The sequence below is a fragment of the Heloderma suspectum genome, chromosome 1 (genome assembly GCF_057233095.1).
Source record: "Heloderma suspectum isolate Gila_16-S chromosome 1, 16-S_ref, whole genome shotgun sequence".
Lineage (NCBI taxonomy): Eukaryota > Metazoa > Chordata > Lepidosauria > Squamata > Helodermatidae > Heloderma > Heloderma suspectum.
The window spans coordinates 57,759,279-57,778,500 of record NC_139458.1 but is presented as its reverse complement, the minus strand read 5'-3'; positions in this window follow the sequence as shown (position 1 = coordinate 57,778,500).

Below are 19,222 nucleotides of genomic sequence, written 5' to 3'. Positions count from 1 at the left end.
TCAGATAGTGGGCTTTGAAACTTTCCTGAATTCATTTATATCCTCTAGTTTTCAGAGCAGCTGAATACTGTGAATAAAAGAAAGCTGCATCCATTTGTTTACTGATGACCTTCCCTGTGACTTTAAAAATACAACAAATGTGTGATACCAACATGGATAATTGGCTCTTTTCCTGAATTAAGCAGTTTCACAGTATTGTTTTTGCTTGCCTTGTTTATGCCTCAAGTGAGATGTTCATAAACGTGGATGACACCAGCTTTCCTGGTGCAAACTACTGCGTTATTTGCTCCTCCCGCGTGCCCTGGGAGAACAGTGGGAATTGTGTCAAAAAGCATGAGCCCCGCTTGCTCCGTGCCAGGGGCTCCTTGGCTGCAGGTCACGCAAGGACACTGGGTCAGCAGGATGGACGATCGCGGAGGCAAGAAAAAAGAGAAATGTGCACACTTGGCAAAGTGCGCCACAAGCACCGGCTCGCAAGGCTCACAGACCGAGGTTGCAGTCCATCCCGCTCCCAGGCTGCCACATAATACGAGATGCTGGAAGTTGTGAAGCGACGTGTTTAAGTATAAATAGTCACCACTGGCCTGAAGAAGTAAAACTGTGCTCTTAGTTCAGTCAACACATTGCTTGCTGGGGAAGCTGAGAAGCCAATGGCCTAGACTCACCAGTGATTTCTCCCTGTAAAATGAAAGCAGGCAATAATTTGGTGTGTAATATTATCTATTAGGTGGCGCATAAAGGCCTGCATTGTATGTTCATACTGTAGCTGTATAGAAAACATTACAGAATGAGCCTGCTTTTAGCCCGATGCCTCATACAGTGGTAATTAAGGAGAACAGCCTTTTGATTTGCTACTATTTGCAGTTCTGCAGGAAAAACAGAGTTTAGGCCATCTTGTGCTGTGCATTGTTGCTACACTTAATCTTCTGATTTGCCTGCAACAATTATGAGCAACACCTATGGAGGATTTAATTGCTTCCCTTCTTATTCTACAGCAATTGTAATTAATGTGCACTAGCTGGGGAGGGGAGGGGGGTTACAGGGAAACACACATGCACACATCCTCCAGGGTGGATTATTTTCTCTTAGGATGCAGAAAGAATTGAAGAGTATCCAATATATGGTTTATAAGATTTCAGCCAGTGGAGGCTGGTGGCTCCAAGAGTCGGACACGATTGAACGACTGAACAACAACAACAACAAATGCTTCCAATTGGGGTTTCAGTCAGAACTAGCCAGAACAAGTTAACCATGGTGCTGAACTCATTTGGGGGGCTCAGCACGTTGGATAGCTCCTTTAGAGTTCTGGCTGGTTCTGGTTCTGACTGAAACCCAGTGTGGAATCACAGCCCCAACAAATTTGGAGCTACCAGCCTCCACTGGTTTCAGCCCAAGAAATTGGGGCGCGGGGCTGAGGCTCAACAGCCATCTGTTGGGGATTCTTTAGCTCTGGGTTCCCTGCATTGAGTAATGGGTTGGATTTGAGGTTCTACAAGGCTCCCACCCAGTCTATGATTCTTTCCCCTGACCATTAGCAGTGTTGGCTGGGGCTGATGGGAGTTGGAGTCCAACAACATCTGGAGGGTCACAGGTCCCCCACCCCTCTCCTAATGGATCCAAGAACTGGACACTGGTAGACTCCAAAGGAGTTCCACAGTTGTGGGACATCTGCTGAGATTGCCTTTCTACATGCCTTTGCTGTTTGACTCTTATGCAGGGATAATAAAGGCAAGAAAGTATTCTTGGTTGATCTCACATGGTGTGATGGAAGTTAGGGTAAAACAAGACATGACAGGACATCGTTCACATGTCTGTCCCATTTGCGCATGAAGCGAGACTTGAAGTGGCACCTAAAGTGGGAGTGGGAGTTTAACAGTAAAAAGAAGTGCACCGAACTCCCCCTCCCTCCCAAGTCTTACCTCCCTGCATGTGGTTGTCCGAGGGTTTTTCTTCCTTCCCAGCTCTGATAGTGGAAGTGAGCTGGGAATGGAGAAAGGTTCTTGGAACAATTTTTCTACAAATGGGGTAGCCACATACAAAAAGAAACATTTTTGTATGTGGTTACCCCAAAGGTAACCACATACAAAAATTTTGACCCAAAGGCAGCTCAGAAACCTGGAAATCTCTTGATACAGTAAGTAGTACCTTTTCCCCTGACAATGTTCTGGGGATAGTCAAATCCCAGCCTTACTTTAGCCACACTTCCTAATGGGCCAGGACTATGGTCTGAAGGCACATAATGCAACGACCTTGGTGGAAGCCTAGATGAGAAACTGATTGGAGACTGGATGTTTCATTTAATTAATTAATTAATTAATTTTCCTTTTATTCTTGTATTTCATTTAATTATTGATTTTTCTCTTTTATTACATGCTTAGCCCTCATTTCTTCCATCATGAAACTCAATGGAACTCAAGGCAACATACATAGGGTTCTCAGGCAGTTTACCATTCAGGATCTGACCAGACCCAGGTCTGTTTAGCTTCAGCATGGTTGATGTATCATGTGCCTCCCTGGGACCACGCTAACTGGAACTCCCTTTTCAAAAAGTGAGATATCATCCAAAAGCCACAACGGGGTATTTATTAGGACCAACTAAAATGTCACAGGCAAGCGTTTGAGTTCTCCAAAACCCTACTTCAAACGGTTTTTAAGCAAAACAACAGCGGTAAGGGGACCGCTTGAAGCTTGAAAATCTGCAATTTGGAACTGTCTTAAAATGGCATTAATAACAACATAAGAAGAGCCTTGCTGGATCAGACCAAAGGTCCATCTAGTCCAGCATCCTGTTCCCCGCAGTGGCTAACCAGATTCCTATGGGAAGCCCACAAGCAGGACATGAGTGCAATAACACCCTGCTCATGTTCCCCCACCCCTGGCATCCTGCCTCTGATACTGGAGGTAATATATACAGTCAGGGCCAGAAATATTGGAACAAGGATAACTGTTTTGGCAGTTGGCCTCTGTACACCACCACATTGAATTTGAAAGAAAACACACCCAGATGGGAGCGAAGTCAGGACTTTCAGCTGTAATTCAAGGGGTGTGACAAAAGTGGGGCAGTAACCATTCAGGAAGTACAGCCAGTGGCATACACACACACCCATCATTGGTGGCTCATAAGTAATGGAACAAACCGACATCATTACAAACTTAAGGATTGCCTTTAATACCTGGATGAAAATCCTTTGCAGTCAATGACTGCCTGAAGTCTGGAACCCATGGACATGACCAAATGCTGAGTTTCCTCCCTCGAGATGCTTTGCCAGGCCTTTACTGCAGCTGCCTTCAGCTGCTGCTTGTTTGTGGGTCTTTCTGCCTTCAGTCTTGTCTTCAGTAAGTGAAAAGCATGCTCTATTGGGTGGAGATCAGGTGACTGACTTGGCCATTGAAGAACATCCCACTTCTTTGCCTTCAGAAACTCTTGGGTAGCTTTTGCTGTATGTTTTGGGCCATTATCCATCTGCAATATGAAGTGGCGTCCTATCAGTTTGGCAGCATTCAGCTGAAGCTGAGCAGAAAGTATAGCCCTATACACTTCAGAATTCATCCTGCTGCTTTTATCAGCAGTCAGGTCATCAATAAACAGAGTGACCCGGCTCCATTGGCAGCCATACATGCCCATGCCATAACACTGCCTCCACCATGCTTGACAGATGATGTGGTATGCTTTGGATCATGAGCTGTTCCTTTCCTTCTCCATACTTTTCTGTTCCCATCATTCTGGTACAAGTTAATCTTGGTTTCATCAGTCCAAAGAATCTTATTCCAGAACTGGGCAGGCTTTTTAGGTGTTTGCTGGCAGAGGCTAATCTGGCCTTTCTGTTCTTGAGCATTACCAGTTGTTTGCACCTTGTTGTGAAGCCTCTGTATTTACATTCATAAAGTTGTCTCTTGACTGGAGATGTTGACAATGACATGCCTACCTCTGCAAGAACGTTCTTGAACTGGCTAGATGTTGTGAAAGGGTTCCTCTTCACCATGAGCAGAATTCTGCGGTCACCCACTTTAGTTGTCTTCCGTGGTCTTCCAGGCCTTTTGCTGTTGCTGAGCTTGCCAGTTAATTCCTTCTTTTTCAGGATGTTGTGTTGGCCACTCCCACTGTTTTTGCTGTCTCTCTGATGGGTTTATTTTGTTTCCTCAGCCTAATGATGGCCTCCTTCACTCGCATGGACACCTCTTTGGACCTCATGTTGGGAGTTCCAGTGAACAGCTACCAAATGCAAATGTAACACTCAGAACCACCACCAGGCCTTTTATCTGCTTGATTGGTCATGGGGTGCCCAGGAAACAGACCACACCTGGCCATGCAGCTGCTTGTCAGCCATTCGTTCCATTACTTATGAGCCACCAATGATAGGGGTGTGTGTATGCCACTGGCTGTCCTTACTGAATGGTTAGTGCCCCACTTCTGTCACACCCCTTGAATTACAGCTGAAAGTCCTGACTTTGCTCCCATCTGGGTGTGTTTCCTTTCAAGTTCAATGTGGTGGTGTACACAGGCCAACTGCTAAAACAGTTATCCTTGTTCCAATATTTCTGGCCCTGACTGTATGTTGTGAACCACCCATGTAGCCATCATGACTAGCAGCCATTGGTGGCCTTATCCTCCATGAACTTGGCTTTAAAAAGATATTAGACATCTAAGTCTGTGGCTGTCACACCATCTTCTGGCACCAAATTCCTCACTTTAACCATTGTCTTATAGGTCCCTTCCAAACCTAATATTCTATGAATTTATGTGCTGAGTGAAGAAATACTTCCTTTTATCTGTCCTGAATCTTCCACTATTCAGCTTCATTGGGCAAAAACTGGGCTTTAGTATTATGAGAGAAGGGGAAAAGCTTTTATCCACTCTCCCCATGCCATGCATAATTTTATGAACTTCTATCATACCCCCTCCCTTTACTTGCTTATTTTCACAACTAAAAAGCCTCAAATGTTTTATGCTTTTCTCATAGGGGAGTTGATCCAGCCCCTTGAACATTTGGTTGCCCTGTCCTGTACTTTTTTCAGCTCTACAATATCCTTTTTGAGCTGCAGTGATCAGAACTATACACACTGTATACCACGTGTGATCTTTGTAATACACAGGCATTATGATATCACTAGCTTTATTTTCAATCCCTTTCCTAATGGTTCCTAGCATAGAATTTGCCTTTGTCACACTTCCTCAATGACATTTTCATTGTCACCATGACCACAAGATATTTTTTTCCTGGTCAGTCATGGCCAGCTCAGACCTGATCAAAGTATATGTGGTTAGGAATTTTTTTTTGCCTCGATGTACATCACCTTACACTTACTTTCACTGAACCACATTTGCCACTTTGTTGCCCATGAACCCAGTTTGGAGAGATCATTTGGGGCTGGCTCCTTGCAATCCCTTTTTGTTTTTATAATTTTGTTTTAAATAATTTGGTGCCATCAGCAAACCTGGCCACCTCAGTGCTCTCTCCAAACTCCAGATCATTTATAAACATGTTTTAAAGAACTGGTGCCAATAAAGATCCCTGGAAGAACCCACATCTTACATCTCTCTGCTGTGAGTCTTGGGAATACTGCAGCCTCACCTACAAGTTACAGGAAGGGGACAGCGTTACATTTTGTTAGTTGATGCATGGGTATAGCTAGCCTTAGGATCTCTATAGCCTCCTTCCTGCTCCTCCCCTTCCCTCCCTCCCTCCCTCTCTTTCCCTCTCTCTCTCTCTCTCTCTCTGCCTTCCTCCATTGCTGGGAGCACATGGATTGCTCTCTCTCGCTCCTGCCTGTGTAAAGGTACACAAAATGGACTGAACAAACATTCTTGAAACCCTACACCATACCTGCATTTATGTGCAAGAATACTTGTGAGTAAAGCTGTTGTCTTTTAATTTAGCCATTGTGTGCATGTGGAACCGATAAATGCTCATTCTGTTCTGCCCTTTTGTTTTTTCTCTGCTAACTCCCTTTTTAACAGAAGGCAGCAATACCAAATAATCCCATCAGTGAGAACTGTCCATTTATACCTATTTTCTGCTTCCTATTCTTCAACCAGTTACTGATCCTTAAGAGAACCTGTCTTCCTATCACATGATTTAAATAGACTCAGGAGCTTTTGAAAGTACAAATATACAGGCCTTGCCTTTGCAGAAGCCATGCTGATTCTTCTTTTGCAAGACTTGTTCTTCTCCAAATGCTTGATAATTTTATCTTTGTAATGTTGTACATAAATGTATCCAGGATAGAAGTTAAGCTAGGTGATGAAATTTCCTGGATTCCGCTTGATTCCTTTTTAAAAATTGGAATTACATTTGCTGTTTTCCAGTCCTTTGGTATGGAGGCTGATCTTAGGGACAAATGACATATATTTGTTAGTAGATCAGCCATTTTACATATAACTTCTCCATGAACTCTCAGGTGGATTTTGTTTGGACCTGGTGATTTGTTAATTTTGAATTTGTCAATAAGGCCTAGAGCCTCAGTTCTTGTCACACTGTTTGCCTCATTTCTTCAGACTCCCTTCCTGAAAAAGTCAGTTCAAGCACAGATATCTACCAGGGCTGGCTCAAGACATTTTGATACCTGAGGCAAAGGACAAGATGGTGCCCCCTCCCATTTCATGTACAACAGCTCAGTGGACTCGCAGTTGAATCTTTCTTCAACACTGGCAATGGGACAGCATTTTCCACCACACCTGAAGCCAGCAGACTAGCTTAGGGGGCACAAGGCAGGCTTCATGGCCTGTAGCTCTCTCTTCCAGCACCTTGCTGCCACCTCCCAGCATCTGCCACCTGAGGCAACTGCCTCACTTTGGCTAAAGTTAGCGCCGGGCCTTGTATCTACCCTACATTTTTTGCAGTGAAGACAGATGCAAAGTATTTATTAGTTTTTCTGTAGTCACCTTATCCTCCTTTAGCACACCTTTAACTCCCTTGTTCTCTAATGATCCAGCCACCTCACTAACCAGTTTCCTGCTTCTGATGTATTTAAATTTTTAATTGTTAGTCTTAAGTTTTTTAGCAACATCCTCCTCAAATTCTTTTTTCACATCCTTTATTGTCTGCTCACATTTCTTTTTCCAAAGTTTGTGATCCTTTTAGTTCTTATTTGGGCAAGACATCCATTTTCTGAAGGAAGCCTTATTTTCTCTAATACATTGTAAAGGACCCAATTACCCTGATTGTCTGAAGAACTAACCTTCATCCCTATGGCAATGGAGCCCTATAGAAATAGCTCTTGTGTTCATCTGATTAGCCAAGTGTTTTAGATGTTAGATAAATGAGATTGCACTGTATACAGATGTGGGAACAAATCGGTCTTCCCCCTCCCCTGCAATGCACCTTGTGATATCAACAGCTCATATGATTTACAGTCTACCAAAACAGTAATTCACAATAACAGCAGCATGATGAGATTAAAAATGCTTCTCGGCTGATGGTGAGAACTCTCTGTTTGGCAGCACTGCCTGAAAAATTGCTGAGACAATGAGCTGGAAATTGCCAAGCAAACAGTCAGAAGCTCGTCTATAATTTTGTCTTTGGAGGAGTTGAGCATGCTGACTAAAACAAGGTGAGCCTTTTCTTCATATGACAGGTTTGTGAATCAGGGATCAAGGGTACAATCCTATGCATGTTTAGGCAGAAAAAGTCCTACAACTCCCAAAGTGGCCCAGCCGGCCATGGGAGTTGTAGGACCTTTTTTTCTGCCTAGCATGCATAGGATTGCACCCTAAATGAAAAGTAATGATATGATAAAACAGTGTGATCCAGTGGACAGAATACTGGACTTCAACCAGCCAACCAATCATGTTTACTATCACAAACTAAGGTTTCTAAATATATAGTAAAAGCCAAGACAAAAAATCAATTGATAAAGATCATTCCCATGGCACAGAACTATATGTTATAACGTTTTTATCCACAAAAATCTTGTCACATTTTTCCTGCTGCTCCGGTCAACAAGACTACCATTTTAGTAAAGTCATTGTCTCTGCCAGATAGAAGAACAAATTGCTGTTGTGTAGACCAAGGTCCAGTTCTGCTCCAGAAGTATGTGAGCTATTTGGATCATTTATCTTTATACAGACTACATTTTAGTATATAACATGCAAGATCTTCCCTCGCCCCATTTCTGCCAATGTAAGGTTAGATCCAGAGAAGATCAGACAGAACTCTGCTTATGGAGCAGGGCTTTCCTGGATCCTCACACACACTGCAACCCCCAGCTCCTCTTTGCTTTTGCTGCCTGCTCACCTTCCATCTCCAACGGAGTGAGTAGTGACAGGAGCAAGGAGAAAGAGCGCCCTCTGCCTCTCAGAAGTGGTGCAGATGGGGTCCACAGGGACAGCCAAGTGAGTGGGCACCAACAACAGCAAGGAGGAGGTGGGGCTACTCAGGGAGAGGGCCTCCAAGGGCATCTTGCCCACAGACCTCCCCCACAAAGTGTGGAGCCACTACTGCCTGCCACAGCAATCCTGCTTCCTCCCCTCTCCGTGTGTTCAGTGTATCCGGTTCATCACCTGAAAGGGTGTAAGTGGTCTAGTTAATCTCATCTGAACAGGGTATAAGTGATCTAGTCAATCTGTCTCTGAGTTTTCAATTTAGTTTCACTGAACAACATAATTTTAAACTGGCTTTTAAAGAAGCAATTGATTTGGATTGATGGATGGATTGGTAAAGAAAGAAAGAGCTTGTAAAATACATTCAGCACAAGTTTTTAGCTTCTCTAAGCTTTATTCAGTGGGGCACTTAAAAAACCTACAACTGGTCAAATGGCTGAGAAGCAGAGTACACATTACCAAATAGTTTAAAATTACAAAACCAAAACCCTGGTTCCCCTAGAGAAGGGGTGCAGAACCAGGATACTTGGCTCAACAATACTACAAGCAAGAAGGATCTTGGAATTGTTGTACATCACAAGCTGAATATGAGCCAACAATGTGATGTGGCTGCAAAAAAAGGCAAATGCTATTTTGAGCTGCATTAATAGAAGTATAGCTTCAAAATCCCGGGAAGTACTAGTTCCCCTCTACTCAGCACTAGTTAGGCCTCAGCTTGAGTACTGTGTCGAGTTCTGGGCGCCACACTTTAAGAAGGATGCAGACAAACTGGAGAGGGTTCAGAGGAGGGCAACAAAGATGATCAGGGGACTGGAAACAAAGCCCTATGAAGAGAGACTAAAAGAACTGGGCATGTTTAGCCTTGAGAAGAGAAGACTGAGGGGAAATATGATAGTGCTCTTCAAGTACTTGAAAGGTTGTCACAGAAAGGAAGGCCAGGATCTCTTCTTGATCATCCCAGAGTGCAGGGCTCAGAATAATGCATCCCAGAGCGCAGGGCACAGAATAATGGGCTCAAGTTACAGGAAGCCAGATTCTGGCTGAACATCAGGAAAAACTTCCTGACTGTTGGAGCAATATGACAGTGGAACCAATTACTTAGGGAGGTGGTGGGCTCTCCCACACTGGAGGCCTTCAAGACGAGGCTGAACAGCCACCTGTCAGGGATGCGCTGACTTGGATTCCTGCATTGAGCAGGGGGTTGGACTCGATGGCCTTGTAGCCCCCTTCCAACCCTACTATTCTATGGTTCTATGACCAGGCGCCAGAACCAGGGGCCAAATCTGCCCCTCCACAGTTCTCTAGATGGCCATGACCCCTTTCCCTCATCCCACCGTCTTTCCCCCAAGCACTGATTGTTTCTTGGTTTCCCGGCTTTGGGTTTTTCCCATTCTAAAAGGTTGAAATGCCTCTCCTAGGGCTTAGTTACGGGCAGCAAGAGGCATAAGTGCTTGCGGTAAATATATTGGCATGTTTGGTCCTACCCCCAAGAACTTCTCCAAAATGGGATTTGGCCCTCAGGCTGAAAGAATTTCTGCGCCCCTGCCCCAGAGTAAATGGTGGAGAATCATAAGAGTGTCTGCTCTGATATCAGGGTTCCATTCTCAAACAGTTTGTCTTTAGTCCTCTGGTTTTCCTCTTCTGCACAGTTTTAAATCTGCACAGTTTTAAATCTGCTCACACCATTCACGCCTTTACAACCCATTCTATACAGAGCTACCACAGAACTACCTCGACTATATGAAAGGAAGCTTCACCTGGCTGAGAATGCAGCAGTTTGTTTCCTAACAGCGGGTATTATGCCCGTGATCCAGCACTTTCCATGGTTTCCCTTCATCGTCTAGGCTCAACTCAAGGTAATACATTTCACAGATATAAAGCCCCACTTTGGCTTGAGCCGTACCTATGTTAGGGGTGAGAATGGGCTATTCCATCTAAATAAAATAAAGGAGTCCACAAAAAGATAAATACAAAGTTACTGGCTGATTCAGCCCCATTGACTAACAGCAGTACATCCATTTAAATCCAGATCACATTGTCTTGGCTGGCCTGGGGTGGGGATTAGTCTTGTTCAGGCAGGTGTTCACTCCCCACAAACACACACATACACACACACACACACACACACACACTTAATTACTGTTTTATCTTTTGTGTTCACCGCTCTGAAATCTGTTTTAGATAAGGAGCAGTATACAAATATTGTAAATAAATAAATTATAATTGTGTGAAGGGGACATCACACTCATTGCCTGCACACTGCCTATTGCATTCCCATTTCTTGGCTCCCTTTAGGGATGTACGGACTGTGTAAAATCCGCTCCATCTGTGTGTTTTGTGGATTGTCAGGCGCCTTTTGTACTGTCGTCCTCCCACAGATGGATGCGGAAAAAAAAATTTCGTCATGCAGAAAAATACACAAATAATTACATAAGTATTTACGTAAGTATTTACATAATTTACCTTGGTACATAACATTTAGTGTATTGTGTGCCCCCCCCCCACCATTCCATTCAATGTTTCTCAGCAGAAACGTATGTATTTTCCTATGAATTTATATGTGTAAATTTTGGGAGAGTAAAAAAAAATCATCCAAAAGGCCACGGACTCTGTGCATCCTGAGGGGGTCACTCTGCAGCAGATTCCACAGGTTGGATTCTTAGAAATCTGAGCGCATTTTAGTCCGTCTCAAATTTATCCAGCATCCCTGGCTCCCTTGCCTTCCACACCTTGGAGAATGAAGGGCTGCAGCAGGCAACCTGCTCTCTACTCATGTAGGCTTCCCACAAGATTTAGGGCGCCTCTGCATTAAAGGAAAATCATACGGTGACTGTAGCCATGAAAAAGATGCTTGCTCCTTGGGAGGAAAGCTATGGCAAACCTAGACAGCACAGTAAGAAGCAGAGACATCACCTTGCCGACAAAGGTCCATATAATCAAAGCTATGGTTTTCCCAGTAGCAACGTATGGCTGTGAGAGCTGGACTGTAAGGAAGGCTGAGTGCCAAAGAATTGATGCTTTCGAACTGTGCTGCTGGAGAAGACTCTTACGAGTCCCCTGGACTGCAAGGAGGTCAAATCAGTCCATCCTAAAGGAAATCAACCCTGACTGCTCATTGCAAGGACAGATACTGAAGCTGAAGCTCAAATATTTTGGCCACCTAATGCGAAGAGAAAAACTCCCTGGAAAAGACCTTGATGCTGGGAAAGATTGAAGGCAAAAGGAGAAGGGGACAGCAGAGGATGAGATGGCTAGATAGCATCACCGATGCAATGAATATGGACTTGAGCACACTCCGGGAGAGAGCAGAGGACAGGAAGGCCTGGCGTGCTATGGTCCATGGGGTCACGAAGAGTCGGATACGACTTAATGACTGAACAACAACAACTGCATTAAAGGAAAATCCGGGAGCCCCTGGAGCATTTTGCTTCCATTTCCCTGGCATGATGAGAATTGGCTCCTTAGACAAGAAAAGTGACAAAATGCCCTTTCTCAGTGTCCTTCCCTGAGCTTCTTACATTTTTCAATGAAAACACCGCCATCTGGCGGCTGAAAAATAGCAGTACACCCCATGTTAAACCGTATTTTTTAAGCTGATTCTTTGAGTGGGGTTTTTTACAATGGAATAAACTGGAAAAGGCACAGGAGGGGCGCTGGATGTCGAGGACGTCGTGTAATGGGCCTGCAAACTTCCGTGAGTGGCCAATCATGATCATGCATTAAATCACTTGTGTAGAAACACTCTTAGAACATGACTAAGGTTTTAAATTCCACAAGGAGCCTACACAAATAGAACGGACTCCCTGCTAGGGATGGCAGAGAATTTCTCCACGAATCTCCGGGAGGCCGAATGCGTTGGCATTCGGCCTCCCGGAGATTCGTGGAGAAATTCTCTGCCATCCGAAATTGGTGGTGAAATTCTCCGCCGGCCCCCCGCCCCCCCCCCCGGGATGGGACTTACCTCGGGCGAATGTCCCTCTCAGCAGCGGATCCCAGCGGCGGTTCGGCGGCAGCGGCCGGTCTTCTGAAAAAGATTTACGTAGACTACAGCGAAAATAAGGGCAACGCAAATAGCGTTCCCTTATTTTCGCCACAGTCTACGTAAATCTTTACGTAGACTAGACGTGCCAAACTAAAGAATGCAAATGGCGGCACCCCATGGGCGCAGCTATTTGCATACATGCTTTTTTTTTTTTTCAAAGTCACCCGTGATAGGCTACGTGACGATTTACATAGCCTATCACGGCTGACTTTGGAAATCTAGCTGTGATAGGCTACGTAAATCGTTACGTAGCCTATCACGGGTGTGTTTTGTTTTTTTTTTTACTTTTTTTTCGCGGCCGGGTAGACGGGGCGCTCCTCCCTGGCCTGAATTTCGGCCGGGCGAGGCGGGGAGCCTCCCCCCCCTCGCCTGAACTTCGGGGGGAGAACTGAAGCACCTCCCCCCCACCGCAAAGCAAGCTGCGGGACCAGGTAAGTCCCTTTCGTCCATCCCTACTCCCTGCTACAGAATGTACCTCTTCTGCGGTATTCTTGTATGGGTCCCTTGTGCAACTGCTCACATGACTGCACACCTCTGTGTCGACTATGCACCACAGCAGACTTCTGGAGAACAGTTGAATGGCTTTATTAAACGGGCAGCATATACAACTGGCGCTGAGGCTCACAAAGCACAGGACTGGCTGAGGGGAGGAGAACAACACAGAACATAAGTCCCACCCACTGGAAGGAGTGGCGGCTATGGCCAATCTCCTTTTAACCGCTCACAGACCAAATTCCACAACACCAGTGGAGGACAATGGAGCCAAGTTACAGGAATGTGATGGATGGGACAGGACTGAAGTGACTCAATTCTAATCTCATGGGTGGGTCAGGGGCAGGGTGAACAGGGTTTATGGTTGCATACTCTAATAGAAATGAAGTTAACGTGTGTGTATCATATGAGAAAGTGTATGCCCCGGCCATGGGCTGCTAAGGTTTGGAGGTGCTGAGATAATGATCAGTCAGATCCAGATTTGCTTACAAGGAGACTTTATTGAGTACTTACAGCATGCAGGAGTACCCAATGGTTGGATCAGACAGCTTCTCTGAACCCAGAGCCATGGGGTAAAATGGGTTTTATACCATACATGCCAGCAGTGAGGCAGCATGACAGCAGCAAGTGTTAATTAGCATTCATCTGCAACTTTCCCAGCATAGGCTAACAGTGCTTGTTCAGAAGGAAAACAATCAGAACTTTCCCAGCACAGACACCTGTAGCTTAGCATAAACATAGCCTCACTTCTCAGGCACATCCTAGGCCCTGATACGTTAGCATGGAATGTGCTGAGGCCGTGCTATCGACCTTTGACTCATCTCACATGCTCAGAGGCCCACTAGCAAGGAAATTGCACTTATAATTAACATAAAGAGAGCACTACGGATCTCTAGGCCCCTCTAAAACTACAGGTGACTTGTTTACATTCCTGGGGCCATTGCAGAAAGCAGTGTTCTTTCTTAGCAAACTGATACAAGGATAATCCATTGACCATTGCATTGTAGAAAATAAGAACATAATTAATACACACTGTAAAATTGAACAGCTAACAGATGGATTAATTACAGACTGATTGTATGTCTGTGTGTGTGTGTGTGCGCGCGCGTGTGCGTGTGCGCGCGTGTGTGTGTGTCACGGCTAACAAGAGACTATGACAAAGTTATTTTGAGATATGGATTTGATTTTGCAGAGAACTCAGGATATCTGCGAGGTTACTGAAAACTGTGCTTCCCAAATGAAAGTGTTAGCAAGCAGTGAACGATTTAGAGTGTGCCTAATTAAAAACAGATACCCATACATAAAGACACAATGAGGGTAAACAAGTGGCAGAGACCAGATTTGTTTCTAATAAATGTGGAGGCAATCACAACACAATGCAAAGACTCCCAGCATAAGGGGCAAAGTATCAGACATGCAATAAAAGCAAACTATTTGAGAGAAATGTGTTTTCCTCAGCATAAATTGAGAAGGGAGACAAAAGCAAAATACATTAATGAGCATGCAGCTGTAAGATAAAGGCCCAATGATGATGATGGTGATCGTGCAGAAACAAACTTCTTGCCTGATTCTTCCCGCAAGTGTACAAAGCAGGACTTTACAACAGATTGCTTTGTGACACTGGGAATAAATGAACAAAAATTGAATTTCAAAACAGATCCTGACGCTGAATGCAGCATAATCACACAGCCAGCAGAGACAAAAAGATTAGTGATTGCCCACTGTTAGCACTGCAAATTAGGCTTGTTTCACAAAACAAGCCCAGTTACAAAGCTATGCTGGCATGACTGCCTAAGGACAGATGCCACTCAGAGTCTGAAATACAGCAAGGCAGGAAATTTCATGTGCACTTAAGTTAAAGAGGAGTTTGCAAACACAGATAATCCAATAGGTTTAGAACCTGTCTGGCAATAAGAACAGAAGAGACGCTCTTCCTAACTGCACACGTGCTTTGAATCTTTATTTTATTTATTACATTTCTATTTCTGTACTGCCCATTAGCCAAAACTCTTAATTTTCACACATAGGCTTCATAATCCTACACATTTACACCAGTGTATTTGTATACAGTGTCAATGTAGCAAAGTGGCACTGTGCTCATGTCAATAGTTTACAGGTGCAATATGTGTTAGAACAGAACTACAATAATATAATTGTTCAGACTGATTAAAAATACATCATTCCATTCTTGAAAGGCTGGGGAAATAATTTTTAAATTCCTTTTAAAATCCTGTCTGACCTGGGTCCTAGAGAGACCTCTTTGGAGGAAGAGGGCTGGGATTCCACTGAAAACCTTGCTCCCTGGAGGGACCTGCAGCAGACCAAATGCAGCCTGAGGATGCTTCACTACCCCCCCCCCAATAACCCATAACCCAAGCCCTGCCTCAGTCTCCAGAGCAAAGGTGGCAGCGGATCCAGTGGCAAACTCAGAATCACTGAAGGAGTGCCCATCTGGCTGCCAGGAGGCTCTATATCCAGAGGTCTACTAAGGAGGAGAGAGCTATCTGGGAGAAAGGGAAAAGACCCAACTGTGTGAGCAGAAAGAGAAGGAGCTGGTGGTGTGTGTCCTCCAGATCTTTGCTGGGTTAACAGTTCCCTTTGAACCTATTATATCCAGCTCCAGCACTTCCCAGCCCGGGGTCATGGAGACTCATTAACTGAATTTTATATCTTTCCCAAAGTTATGTCAAAAATAACTCACCCTAAATTCAAGGAATGCAAATTCCAGTTTTAATCTATGTTTGTATTTTTATTTGTGATCAACACATGCCAAGCATTTACCAATGATGAGAAACTCAAGCAGAAGTCTCAATCTACAAACTATGTTCCACCTTGGTGGTTGATCATACTATGGAAGAATGAAACGTTATAGTATACAAATTGGCAGGAAGTTTACAAGCTAAGAAAATATGGAGTGGTGTACACAGATTTTCGATAGGACAGAAGCCTTTAAGCCTTTTAGGCAAGAACTTTCCTTTAATCCCAACCTGTAACATAGAACCCATTTGTAATATTATGTATTTCTCTGTCTTTCTCCATCCTTTCTCTCTCCCTCTCCATCTTTCCCTTCCTCTTAAAAAACAGCACACCTTTAAATGATGGTGATGCACTGATATGACCCACCTTAGGTTAGGATGCAACCAACTGGTGAATCTCCAGCCACCAGAAAACGAATGCTGTGAGACCCAATATTTCTTTTATCTTCATCGGTTTAATTCAACTGCCTGGGTAGCAGTCTCTCCAAGATTAGGGGCAAGAACAGTAGGCTACTTTAAGACAAACTATTCTGGCTGGAACACTAAAATCAGCAGGTTTAGCACAAGCCAAATTATGTATATGTTATCTAACTATCTCTATTATTTATAATAAAAGTTATAACCTGCATTTTCCTCCCCAAATGGAGATATTCAAAGCAGCCAACAAAGGCATACAAAAGAGAACATGATAATCTAATTATTAAAAATGCAATAAATAAATCAAAATAAAGCAGCATAAAAACAGTATTTAAATGAAGAACATAACACCCAAGAAAGTCACAAACGAAGAACATAATAGTTTAAACTGCAGTAAAATCAAAAGCCTGTATTCAAATGCTGGTAGAACGCAGGCAGAAATGTTGTGTGATTGTGAACACAAACTCCTTTCAGCATCCATGGGACTTTGCCTAATTGCAAAAGTAAATGGAGGGACGAATGGGACTTGTGGTACATTGATGCTATATCGATCTGACAGAAAAGCAGTGGGTGGATACCTTGTAGGAGTGCTTAACCTGTTTGCCTCCACCTGTGCTGTACTTGTATGATTTTGAAATAAATTGAATATTGCAAAGTACCCTACATCTTCAGCAATCTCTCCTTCCAAAGGAAACTGAATCCAGTGGAGTGCTGTCCCTGGAATTTATCACCACTCAGGGATGTTGGGAGCCAGTAACAGTAAATCTGATATTTGCCATTTGTTCCACTGAAAATAGCCACCAGTGGCCTCAATTGACTGCATTGATTCGTAAGCCTCCAGCAGTCTCTGGGATGTATTCACACATAAATGGGTGAGTAGAACTGGGAGTAAATGTCACTATGGTCAGTGAAAACTGACCCCAGATTTGTGTCAGTCAGTGGTATTCATCTTTTTCAACCTTTGGCCAGAATGAAGGTTTTAAAAGATACTAAGACACTCCCAAAGTGATTTGGGACAGAATCAAATTTCCTTGCTGCTAATTCTATATCCCTGTATCGGGAATTCTACCATGCAAAGAAGGTTTCAAGAAAGAACGTTGTAAACCCCTTTCTCCCACCCCACCTCACCCCTTTTTTTTTGTTGTTCTGCTAACCCTGCAAGCTAAAGATATTCCCTTTATTTTTAAATTATGTGAAAATTAGCCAGGTGTGTTAGATAAGCTTTCTATACACAGGTCTAAATATTGACAAAGGGAGATGTGTCACTGGAAAAATCATCAGTCTGGCAATTATCACGTTAGCATGTTCAGTAGAAAAAAAAAAGATGTGAAACTTCCAAATGTGTCAATACAGATTATATAATTTCCACCAGCTATCAGCAGCTATACTGTAAGCATCGGTGTCTTGATGTCTACTCAACAGCAGGTCACCTCCTGCAAGCAAATACTTCAAATTCTGGATGTTCTGCAGTCCTGAACACAATGTCAAGAAGTGACTTATTGCTGAATATACCACAAAGTAGGAATAAAGTAATTATCATCCTCTCTCCCCATCACTCCACTTATGTTTAATACATTATCTAATAGCTTCTGCGTTGTGTTAAAATTTACATTATCATTGCCCAGTCACCATTCACCATTTGTTTCCTAGTTGTATAATCCCTTGTTTCTCTTCCCTGCATTCAGTGAGGAACCCTATAATAAAACAGTAAATAGTTTGTTGCAGTTTTCTTGCTACCATTTGGACTGTGTCCAATGCTGCTGCTTATTGGGAGAAAGGCTGCCTTGCTGTCTTGTTATTCAGGGCCTCCTTTTAGTCTGGTGTGGGTTGGTCACCAGCAATGGATGTTGGCTAATGTGAAATCAGGGCAACAGATATCATCTGCCAGTGGCATGGTCAGCTCACAGCCACCCTGAGGACATCCCTACATTAAAGGAAAATCCGGGAGCCTCCTAGAGCATTTTCTTCCATCTCCGTGGCGCAATGAGAATTGTCTCATTAGATGAGCAATGCGACCAAATGGCTTTTCTCAGCAGCCCGCGTATCTTTCAATGAAAAACAGCACCCTCTAGTGGCTGAAAGATGATGGTGCACCCCACTGTATTTAAATACCTCATGGACAGCACAATCCTATTGGGATAGGCGGCTACCCCCAAACTTGGAGGCCACCGTCTATCCAATGGATCTTCTCCTCCACATTCCACCTGCCCTGCATTTGCAGCTAGACAGCCAATTTCGGCTGTCTAGCCATGGGACTTTGTGGGGGGGGCTGGATGACGCATAGGAAGCGTTGTACCGGCACTTCCATACTCCCTCCCCCCCCCCGCTCCCAGGAATGCCCCCTTTTGCCCTGCTCTGTACTGCTCTTCCAAGTGCAGAGCCCGGGGAGAATCCGTGCTGTCTGCGAGGCAGCGGGGGAGGTGGAAAGGAGGTGGTTTTCTGGGAACCAACCTCAGAGCGTGGGCTCCGAGATCGGTTCCCCAAAGCCAAACAGTCCTATAGCCATCTAGCCGCTGTCTAGCAGCCATAGGATTGTGCCCTTAAACTGTTCTTTTTTAACTACATTTTTTGCCCCAAATAGCACAGGAGGGGCCCTAGATGACAATGGCGTCGTGTAATGGACCTGCAAACTTCCGAGGGTGGCCAGTTGCGAGTACACTGCCTTGTTGTGGTGAAGGGGCTTGTGTAACTCAGTGAAGCCATAAGCTATGCCATGCAGGGCCACCCAAGACGGACAGGTCATGGCAGAGAGTTCTGACAAAATGTGGTCCACTGGAGAAGGAAAAGGCAACCCACTCCAGTATTCTTGCCAAGAAAACCCCCTGGAATGTATCACAAGGCTAAAAGATATGACGCCGGAAGATGAGACCCTCAGGTCGGAAGGTGTCCAATATACTACTGGGGAAGAGCAGAGGGTATTTCCAAGTAACACCAGAAAGAGTGAAGCGGCTGGGCCAAAGCCGAAAGGACACTCAGCTGTGGATGTGTCTGGTGGTGGAAAAGAAAATCCAATGCTGTAAAGAACAATATGGTTTAGGAACCTGGAACGTAAGATCAATGAATCAAGGTAAGCTGGAGGTGGTCAAACATGAGATGGCAAGATTGAACATCGGCATCTTGGGAATCAGCGAACTAAAATGGACAAGCATGGGTGAATTTAATTCAGGTGACCATTGTATCTACTACTGTGGGCAA